Genomic DNA, 12,370 nt, shown 5'->3' with positions numbered 1-12,370 from the left:
GGACTTCCAAGAACACAGAATAGTCATGATGCAGTATGGGTTATAGTTGACAGATTGACCAAGTCTGCTCACTTTTTGCCAGTTCGGATGGACTATAGCCTGGAAAGATTGGCCAGATTGTACATATATGAGATTGTAAAACTGCATGGAGTGCCAGTATCAATTGTGTCCAGCGAGATCCTAGGTTCACTTCTAGATTAGGGTAGTCTTCAGAGAGCCCTAGGAACTAGATTGAACTTCAAAGACAAAGATTCCACCCACGATTGATGGCCACCCGAAAGGGTAATTCAGAGATTGGAGGATATGCTACGGGCTTGTGTGATTGAGTGTGAAGGTAGTTCGGATACACACTTACCTTTGATTGAGTTTGCTTATAACAATAGCTATCAATCAAGCATTGGGATGCCGCCATATAAAGCTTTGTATGGCAGAAAGTGCAGAACTCCCCTATGTTGGGATGAAGTAGGTGAAAGGAAGATGATTGGGCCAGAAATTGTTCAGCAGATAGAAGAAAAGATCATATTGATCAAAGATAGACTCAAGGCTGCATTAGATCGTCAGAAGTCCTATGTTGATATGAAGAGAAGAGATATTGAATATGCAGTGGGTGATAAGGTATTCCTCAAAGTTTCTCCTTGGAAGAGGATTATGAGATTTGGCAGAAAGGGGAAACTGAGTCCTCATTTCATTGGACCATATGAGGTTCTGGAAAGAGTGGGTCCTTTGGCATATCGGTTGGCATTACCTCCAGAGTTAGCAAGGATACACAATGTTTTCCATGTGTCCATGTTAAGGAGGTACAGATCAGACCCATCTCGTGTACTATCAGTTGAAGAGATTGAGGTAAATCCAGACCTCTCCTATGAGGAAGAACCCATAGAAATTCTGGCTTATGATGTGAAGCAGCTGAGGAACAAACAGATACACTTGGTTAAAGTGTTGTGGAACCATCATTCAGGCCAAGAAGCTACTTGGGAACGAGAAGAGGATATGAGGAGACAACACCCACAACTGTTCAGAGACTAATGCCAGGTAAAATTTCGAGACAAAATTTATTTTAAGGGGGGGAGAATTGTAACACCCCTAAGTTCGATAGTGCGTTCTACTGTTCCAGTGACCAGTGTTGTCCGAACAGCTAGGATACCTAGAACTACACTTCGATATGAGTGAGGAGACATAAAATAATGAAATACAAGAAAAGAAAATACAAGAAAAACAAAGGAAAAATAATAGCAAAGAAATATAACCAAGTTAAGCGAGCAGAGAACCCAAGCGATGGGTGACCGCACCGGGAAGTCACGGCGTGGACCGTTGACTAGCCCTGGACCGCGGGGAACCCTGAAAAATATTTTTAGGACTTAAAGAGACATCATTTGAAGTATAAATACCATAAGAAATATTAAATAAAAATTAATTAATTAGTACAAAAAAAAGTGAGAAATCGAAAAACGGACAAAACTCGGTGTTACCGAAAAATTGGGAATGCAACCCGAACAGAGGCATTGTGGTCATTTGACACCCCAAGTTGTCTTTTGACCTAAATGTCCATTAAAAATACATGATATTATATTTGGAAAATGTCATGAAAAATTAAATTAGTGGTACCTAATGTAAATAGCAAAAATGGGGTGTAATTTGAGTAATTAACACTTTAAACATATAATATAATCGATTTATGGTGAGTGGAGCACTATGGGGTTAAAATAAACATTAAGTGGGCAGGTGTAAACCCACTCACACTTCATCTTCAACCTTCCTCCCATCCATGCCGAAATGAAACTCACCAAATCCTCCATTGCCGCATTGATTCAAGCTTTCAAACCTCCTCCATTTTCACCTCCAAACACCAAAGTCACTTCACTAATTTTGATCCCCACCTCACAAGGAAGAAGTAGATACTAAAATCAAGGGAGTTTGGTGAAGATTTAACAAGCCTCATCAATAGGTAAGTTTCTGTTTTTTATTTTTGTTTTATTAAAGTTTGTAAGGATGTTATGGGTATTTGATTTATGGAGAGATTTTTGAGGTTTGATGTTTAAAGAGGGATATGTTGTCACACCCTACCCCTCTGTAAGGCATAACATGATCCCGTAGTTTACCTAATGAATTACCAACTCCGTCTACTGATAACCCATTAAATACACTAAAAGGGATTTTAAAAACTTTTCTTACTTCTTTTACAGTGGTGAGCACTATTTACAGGTGTTAAAAACCTTTTTGAACTGAAGTAATAGAACTGACACATTTGACTTATTTGGAATTTCTGTAAAAATTTTGGCAGAGTGCCATCTGTATTTTGGATAAAACAGTTCTTCAGAAAACCTATAAAAAGCACTTCAATAAATTTCCAAATCTCAACTTCAACATTTTTCTCAACCCAACACATTTCTCAAGTCAAATTCACAGTAATTTTTTAAGGACTGAGATAGAGAAAATATAATACAATTTTTACAAGTCAAAATATCTCATAATTTACTTTACAACTTCAATGTACAATTTTAATTTACAACTGCTCAAAACCAACAACAATATGTACATACAGTGAACATTATTACAGTACAAAATACAAAATATTGGTATACTCATTATACCCGGTAGTCTCTCGCTGGAGGTACTAGCAGCCTAGTCTGCTGCCCTATCTGTCTGTCTACCTGTGACAGCAATAAAAAGCTATCGCTGAGACAATGTCTCAGTGGTGCACAACATTAACCAAATACAATTTAAATCACAATTCATAAATCATATAAATAGTGGATACTTAAAACCATAGTTAATTTCAAGACAATAATTGTCAACCAGAATTTAAACTCCATTTCTCAATATCACAATAAATTTCAATAAGTCAGATCATGGTTGAATTCAAAAGACAGTATATGTCAATAAGAGTTTAAATTCATTTCACAATCTTACAATACATATCAATAAATCACACACAGCTTTAATCATGTTCCCAAGTTCAATTCATCCCAAAAGCCGATGGCTAATGAGGTATTCGATTCATCCCAAAAGTCAATGACTAATGAGGAATAACACAGCTAGCTAGCAAAAATATGAGTACTCATTCTATTCGTCCTCAATAGGCACACACCTCAACACTTCAGCCAGAGAGGGAATTCAATTCATCCCACTAGACAAGCTAGCGAGGAATACAATCAATGTACATGATAGCTATGGTTTCAAACCAATTACAGTGCTTTTCAATCAATAAGTATCCATCAAATATCATTCAAACCATTTTTCACAATTTCACAACTTAAAACAATAATATGCAAATAGTCATAATTTATTTCAATTGAAAATAATTCAAAAGAAATAGTTGTTGTGCACAAACCTCTGATAACTGTCTCTCGATCTGGACTCAGTGTTTCCTTCCCTTTTCCTGAGTCTTTGGTAACTGAGAAACACAATTTGAAGTGTTTCAGTACTAAATTAAACTGTCTCTAACGATAATGTTCGATAAGTAATTCACTGAAGGCTATTATTTGCTCAATCGCCTAATATACCGACCCTCGATGCGTTTTAGGTAAATTAGGTTTTTGTGTCCTTAATATGTCACATTCGATAGGGTTTTAGGATTGGTACGTTTTACCAAACTCATTTCCTTGTTTAGTGCATTTTAATGCAACTTGCTGGATTCCGGGATACTAGTTTGACCTAGCCGGACGACCTAGTTCCCTCGGTTTTCGGGTTTTGGTTAAAACTACAAACTTGTAGATCTATGTCTTATGGAACGCGGGGCAAAATTTTAGGTCAATCCGAGTTAATTAGACCAAGTTATGGTCATTACACTATTGCTGGTCAAATGGCATCAAATTAGGTCAATTTTAGGTCAATTTGGTCAACTTTGGTTCGGCCAGTTTTTGGACCCGAACTTGTGCAAGCTTTTTGACTTACTTTTGGTCATTTCTGGGCTTTGGTGTCTTCATAAGACTTGTAGGTATGGGTCTTAACTATTCATGGATAAATTTCAGGTCAATTGGACCTGTTTTGAATGAGTTATGGCCTAAAAACTAACTGCTGCCCAATTGGTCAAATTTCAGGCCTCAAATGTACTCAATCCGAATTGGTCATTTTTCATATCACCTTGCAAGCAGAATTTTGGTATGCTTTCTCAATGAAAGTTGGCACATTTTGTGCCTAGTTCCACCTCTAATTGGTCTCATACCAATTGAGGTTACACATTTAAGGTTATTGACTAAAATGCATTCTGCCCTTAACTACCTTACTTAAACATACATCAATTACACACTTACATTACTATATGTCCACTTCCCTTACCATTTCTGTTTTGCTTCATTACCAAAACCATATTCCACTTTACATTAACATCACTTTGGCAGATTACAAACATCCTTAATACACCAATTAAAATTTATATTTACAAAGTCTAAATACAATCACATACACACCTAAACCTTACTAGTTCTTACATACACTTTACACAATCAATCTATATACATGTCCATCAACCTTCTATGTCAATATTCTGCCAACACCTTCATGAACACACACATTTATCCAAGTGTCCCAAGGCTGCCGAAAATGTTTCTCAATACCAAAGTGTCCTACAATTCATCAATTTCCATCCAAGTGCAAAAATTACCATATACATATGAAGTAATTTACTAGGATATTAAATCACTATAACCAACATCATTTCTCATCAAATATATGCACAAATATTTCATCAAATACATAACTTCATGGCTGTCCAAAATGAACATCTCAATAACTCTTCAAACTTAAAAATTTTCTTCACAAAACCAACACCCATAACATGAATACAAAGTTTAACAAAGCTATCTTCAAAAATGCTAACTTACCTTATGGTTGGAACTTGTTAAACCTTGATTAAACTTCTTGATTTTGGTATCAAGTTCTTCCTTATGATGTGTAGACAAACTTTAATGAAGAACCCTAAGTGATTGGAGTTAAAATGGAGGAGTTAAGAGAGCTTGAAGAAAACGGCCATGGAGTTCTTCCTTAGCTCTCCATTTCGGCAACTTTGAATCCAAATGAGGAAGTTGAAATGCAGATGATATAATGGGTGTACACCTGCCCCATTATCCTTAGTTTATTCCTTTGGTGGCCCACTCACTCAAATTTAACTATATAATAAGCTTACATGTGTTATTTACACATTTTTCACTCCATTTTTGGCTATTTGTATTAAGTACCCCCAATTTAATTTTTCATTTCATTTTTTAAGTGTAATATTATTTATTTTTAGTGGACATTTAGGTCAAAAGACAATTCGGGATGTCAAATGACCATAATGCCCCTGTTCGGGTTGCATTCCCGATTTTTCGGTAACACCGGGTTTTGTCTGTTTTTCGATTTCTTACTTTTCTTTGTACTAATTATTTAATTTTTCTTTGATCTTCCTAATGATATTTATTCTTCTATAAGGGTCTATTTAAGTCCTAAAAATGTTTTCCAGGGTTCCCCACAGTCCAGGGCTAGTCAACGGTCCACGCCGTGACTTCCCGATGCGGTCCCCCATCGCTAGGGTTCCCGGCTCGCTTAACTTGGTTACATTTCTTTGCTATTATTTTTCCTTTGTTTTTCTTGTATTTTCTTTTCTTGTATTTCATTATTTTATGTCTCTTCACTCATATTGAAGTGTAGTTCTAGGCATCCTAGCTGTCTGGACAACACTGGTCACTGGAACAGCAGAACGCACTACCGAACTTAGGGGTGTTACAATTCTCCCCCCCTTAAATAAATTTCGTCTCGAAATTTTACCTGGCATTAGTCTCTGAACAGCTGTGGATGCTGTCTCCTCATATCCTCTTCACGTTCCCAAGTAGCTTCCTGGCCTAAATGATGGTTCCACAGCACTTTAACCAGGTGTATCTGTTTGTTCCTCAGCTGCTTCACCTCATATGCCAGAATTTTTATGGGTTCTTCCTCATATGAGAGGTCTGGATTTACCTCAATCTCTTCAATTGATAGTACATGAGATGGGTCAGATCTGTACCTCCTTAACATGGACACATGGAAGACACTGTGTATCCTTGCTATCTCTGGAGGTAATGCCAACCGATATGCCAGAGGACCCACTCTTTCCAGAACTTCATATGGTCCGATGAAACGAGGACTCAGTTTCCCCTTTCTGCCAAATCTCATAATCCTCTTCCAAGGAGAAACTTTGAGGAATACCTTATCACCCACTGCGTACTCAATATCTCTTCTTTTCATATCAAAATAGGACTTCTGACGGTCTGATGCAGCCTTAAGTCTATCTCTGATCAATCTGATCTTTTCCTTTGTCTGCTGAACAATTTCTGGCCCAATCATCTTCCTTTCACCTACCTCATCCCAACATAAGCGAGTTCTGCACTTTCTACCATACAAAGCTTCATATGGAGGCATCCCAATGCTTGATTGGTAGCTGTTGTTATAAGCAAACTCAATCAAAGGCAAGTGTGTATCCCAACTACCTTCAAATTCAATCACACAAACCCGTAGCATATCCTCCAATGTCTGAATAACCCTCTCAGACTAGGCATGCATGCGTGGGTGGAATGTCGTCTTTGAAGTTCAATCTAGTTCCTAGGGCTCTCTGAAGACTACCCCAGAATCTAGAAGTGAACCTAGGATCTCTGTCAGACACAATTGATACTGGCACTCCATGCAATTTTACAATCTCATATATGTACAATCTGGCTAATCTTTCCAGGCTATAGTCCATCCGAACTGGTAAAAAGTGAGCAGACTTCGTCAATCTGTCAACTATAACCCATACTGCATCATAATTACTCTGTGTCCTTGGAAGTCCTGTAACAAAATCCATAGTTATTCGTTCCCATTTCCACTGCATCGACAAAGGATGTAACAAACCAATTTGGAACTTGATATTCTGCCTTTACTTGCTGACAAGTTAGGCATTTGGAAACAAATTCAGCTATATCTCTTTTCATGCCCATCTACCAGTAATGCTCTTTCAGCCCTCTGTACATTTTAGTTCCACCAGGGTGCATAGCAAATGGAGACTCATGTGCTTCCTTCATAATGATTTGTCTCAATTCCACATCACTAGGAATGCACACTGCCTCTTGTAGCAATAAACCATCATCTCTCACAGAGAATTCGGGTTTCTTGCCTGCTGGACTTCTTTCGTAAGCTTCCGATACTTTTCATCACTCTGGCGACCATTACGATCGATTAATCAACACTGGTTGTACATGCTAAGCAACTACTGTCTGTCCCTCATCATCAATCTCTAAACTGGCATGCTGTGCTTTCAATTCATATACCATGGACAAAGGAGAAACTCTGAGACTTGCTATAGTCTTGCGACTTAAGGCGTCAGCCACCACATTTGCTTTCCCTGGCTGATAGTCTATTAAGCAATCATAATCTTTGATGAGTTCTAACCATCTTCTCTGCCTCAAATTTAATTCCTTCTGGGTGCCTAAGTACTTCAAGCTCTTGTGATCTGTGTAAATGTAGCATTTCTCTCCATACAGATAGTGTCTCCAGATCTTTAGAGCAAAAACAATAGCTGCTAGCTCCAGATAATATGTTGGGTAATTCCTCTCATGCGGTTTCAGCTGGCGTGATGCATAAGCAATGACATTCTGATCTTGCATCAGTACACAGCCTAACCCATTGTGAGAAGCATCACTATAAACTGTGTATTCTTTACCCGGAGTAGGTAAAGTGAGAACTGGAGCTTCAGTCAAACACCTCTTCAACTCATCAAAACTTTGCTGGCATTTATCAGTCCACTAAAATTTTACATCTTTCTGCAGCAGTTTGGTCAGTGGAGAAGATAACATAGAAAACACCTTCACAAACCGACGATAATATCCAACTAGACCCAGAAAACTGCGAATTTCTGTGATGTTCCTGGGCAGCTTCCAATTAAGGATAGCTTCTACCTTGCTGAAATCTACCTTGATCCCTTCGACTGACACAACATGTCCCAAAAAGGAGATTTCTTTCAGCCAAAATTCACATTTTGACAACTTGGCGTATAGTTATTTCTCCCTTAAAGTCTGCAGTACAATCCGCAGATGTCTGTCATGCTCTTCTGCATTCCTTGAATATATCAAAATGTCATCAATAAACACCACCACAAATTGATCAAGATATGGTCTGAAGATAGTGTTCATCAGATCCATAAAAGCAACTGGAGCATTTGTTAACCCGAATGGCATTACTAGAAACTCATAGTGGCCATATCGAGTTCTGAAAGAAGTTTTTGGAATACTCTGCTCTTGCACCTTCAACTGATAATAACCAGATCGCAAATCAATTTTGGAGAATACAGCACCCTTCAACTAATCAAACAGATCATCAATGCGAGGCAATGGATATCTGTTCTTTATTGTCACCTTATTCAACTGTCGGTAGTCAATGCATAAGCGGAGAGTACTATCCTTCTTCTTAATAAACAACACTGGTGCTCCCCAAGGTGACACACTAGGGCGGATGAAGCCCTTTTCAAGTAATTCTTGCAACTGTATCTTCAACTCCTTCAACTCTGCTGGTGCCATTCTGTATGGCGTTATGGAGATTGGATCCACACCAGGCATAACATTAATTTCAAACTACACTTCTCTTTCCAGAGATAATCCTGGCAATTCATCAAGAAACACATCTGGAAAGTCATGTACTGTAGGGATGTCCTTCAATGCTGGACTCCCCACTTGGGTGTCTACCACATGTGCCAAGTAGGCTTCACACCCCTTCGATCATTTTTACGGCTAGTGCGGCGAAATGATGTTTGATGGCAATAATGCCTTTCCCCATGTATTACCACATCACTATCTCGAGGAAGGCCAAAAGTGATCGTCTTGACCTCTGATCAATCATGGCATGATGCCTAGCTAACCAATCCATGCCCAAGATGATATCATAATCTCTGAAGGGCATTTCAATGAGATCGGACAGAAAAGTGTGTCCTTGGATCACCAAAGGACAATCTCTATACATTATATTAACCCTGACTTCCTGTCCTAGTGGACTTGTTACTAGTACCTCAAAGTCCATTTTTGTACATGGAACAGCAATGCAATCAATGATGCTAGCACTCACATAAGAATGGGTAGAGCCCGGATCAAATAACACAAACACATATTGGGTAAAAGTTTAGAAGGTAGTAGCCACAACATCGATGTCTCGGCCTCTTCCTCTGTCTCATTGCATACATTCCGATTGGAGCACCGTCTTGCTCGATTGTTTCATTATACCTTGGCCGTCACTGGGTTACCTCTACCCCCGCTCTACCTCTGTGGGTGGTTGTGAACTTCCGTGACAGGCTCGAATCGACCTTCTGCAGTAGTAGGAGGTGGCCCAACTCTGCGGCTACTGGTGCAGTCCTTGGCAAAGTGTCCTGTGCCTCCATAGTTATAACAGGCTCCAATAGCCTTATAGCATATCCCACCATGATTTTTTCCACAATTTTCATATTGGCGGGGAGGATAGGAACTTCTGGTACTCTGCTGACCAGATAGGGGAGGTCTCTGTCCTGAATATCTTCCCCTACCAGATTTCTTGCCACCTCTGCCATGTCCCCCATGGTTCTTCCTCTTCCCAGTATGACCACTGGAACTCTGTTCTACTGACTTTCCCTCTTTCTCTGTCTTTTCTGATTTCTTTCTCTCAGGAGCAGTCTCAACCTCAATTCTTTCCAACTCTAGGGCTTGAGAAATAAGTTCAGAGAAGTTAGTGTGTTTGAAGCCGATTACTTGTACTCTGATATTGGGCTTCAAGCCAGTTTCAAACCTCTTGCATCTCTCCCTGCTGGTAGAGAGTAGACTCATTGCATAATGGCTAAGGCGGGAAAATTCTCTTTCATACTCAGCCACTGATCTGTTTCCCTGTTTCAGACTTAGGAACTCTTGCGACACGGTCTACATAAGCATCAGAGACATATTTACATCAATTCCTGAGAAAGTCATTCAGTCAAGACCGCAGTTCTACTGCATCGTGGGGAATGGTTTTCCACCAATCATAAGCATCCCCCTGTAACAAAGACACTGAGTATTCAAATCTGAGCTCCTCTGTGCAATGCAGTTTCTTGAATACCCTATCCATCCTCTCTAACCACTGTTCAGCTTCTAGAGGATCTACTGTCCCTTTGAACTCTGTAGCCCCATATTTCATTAATTTATCATACTGCCTGGTAGGAGACTGTGGTTATACCACTGGTGTCTATATTGGGACTTGAGTAGGTACATTACCAGCCATTTGTTGGAATATTGCAGCCATCTGCTAGGCGAACTGAGCAGGAAACTACGGTTCTGCAGGGGCTGGTGCTGCTGAACCACTAACATTATGTAGGCATGGGGCATCCCCTTGCACCTCAGCCTCAATAGATTGATTGACTGAACGATCACCCTCTTCCATATTCAATGCGAGGATTTTAGATCTCCTGAACAAATAACACAAGGAGATTTCCTCCCGTTAGTGCATATTTATAATGTAATGTACTGTATGTATCAAACAATGATATTGAGCAGTTGTACTATGAAGAAAGAATAATCAAATAACAGGTGAAAACAGAATTTAAAAACTTTGCTCTGATACCACTAAAACATGTCACACCCTACCCCTCTGTAAGGCATAACATGATCCCGTAGTATACCTAATGAATTACCAACTCCGTCTACTGATAACCCATAAAATACACTACAAGGGATTTTAAAAACTTTTCTTACTTCTTTTACAGTGGTGAGCACTATTTACAGGTGTTAAAAACCTTTTTAAACTGAAGTAATAGAGCTGACACATTTGACTTATTTGGAATTTCTGTAAAAATTTTGGTAGAGTGCCATCTGTATTTTGGATAAAACAGTTCTTCAGAAAGCCTGTAAAAAGCACTTCAATAAATTTCCAAATCTCAACTTCAACATTTTTCTCAACCAAACACATTTCTCAAGTCAAATTCACAGTAATTTTTCAAGGACTGAGATAGAGAAAATATAATATAATTTTTACAAGTCAAAATATCTCATAATTTACTTTACAACTTCAATGTACAATTTTAATTTACAACTGCTCAAAACCAACAACAATATGCACATACAGTGAACATCATTACATTACAAAATACAAAATATTGGTATACTCATTATACCCGGTAGTCTCTCGCTGGAAGTAATAGCAGCCTAGTCTGCTGCCCTATCTGTCTGTCTATCTGCGACAGCAATAAAAAGCTATCGCTGAGACAATGTCTCAGTGGTGCACAACATTAACCAAATACAATTTAAATCACAATTCATAAATCATATAAATAGTGGATACTTAAAACCATAGTTAATTTCAAGACAATAATTGTCAACCAGAATTTAAACTCCATTTCTCAATATCACAATAAATTTCAATAAGTCAAATCATGGTTGAATTCAAAAGACAGTATATGTCAATAAGAGTTTAAATTCATTTCACAATCTCACAATACATATCAATAAATCACACACAGCTTTAATCATGTTCCCAAGTTCAATTCATCCCAAAAGCCGATGGCTAATGAGGTATTCGATTCATCCCAAAAAGTCAATGACTAATGAGGAATAACACAGCTAGCTATCAAAAATATGAGTACTCATTCTATTCGTCCTCAACAGGCACACACCTCAACACTTCAGCCAGAGAGGGAATTCAATTCATCCCACTAGACAAGCTAGCGAGGAATACAATCAATGTACATGATAGCTATGGTTTCAAACCAATTACAATGCTTTTCAATCAATAAGTATCCATCAAATATCATTCAAACCATTTTTCACAATTTCACAACTTAAAACAATAATATGCAAATAGTCATAATTTATTTCAATTGAAAATAATTCAAAAGAAATAGTTGTTGTGCACAAACCTCTAATAACTGTCTCTCGGTCTGGACTCAGTGTTTCCTTCCCTTTTCCTGAGTCTTTGGTAACTGAGAAACACAATTTGAAGTGTTTCAGTACTAAATTAAACTGTCTCTAACGATAATGTTCGATAAGTAATTCACTAAAGGCTATTATTTGCTCAATCACCTAATATACCGACCCTCAATGCGTTTTAGGTAAATTAGGTTTTTGTGTCCTTAATATGTCACATTCGATAGGGTTTTAGGGTTGGTACGTTTCACCAAACTCATTTCCTTGTTTAGTGCATTTTAATGCAACTTGCTGGATTCTGGGATACTAGTTTGACCTAGCCGGACGACCTAGTTCTCTCAGTTTTCGGGTTTTGGTTAAAACTACAAACTTGTAGATCTATGTCTTATGGAACGCGGGGCAAAATTTTAGGTCAATCCGAGTTAAGTAGACCAAGTTATGGTCATTACACTATTGCTGGTCAAATGGTATCAAATTAGGTCAATTTTAGGTCAATTTGGTCAACTTTGGTTCGGCCAGTTTTTGGACCCGAA

This window comes from Hevea brasiliensis, chromosome 2 (genome assembly GCF_030052815.1).
Source record: "Hevea brasiliensis isolate MT/VB/25A 57/8 chromosome 2, ASM3005281v1, whole genome shotgun sequence".
Lineage (NCBI taxonomy): Eukaryota > Viridiplantae > Streptophyta > Magnoliopsida > Malpighiales > Euphorbiaceae > Hevea > Hevea brasiliensis.
This window is presented reverse-complemented; position numbering follows the sequence as displayed.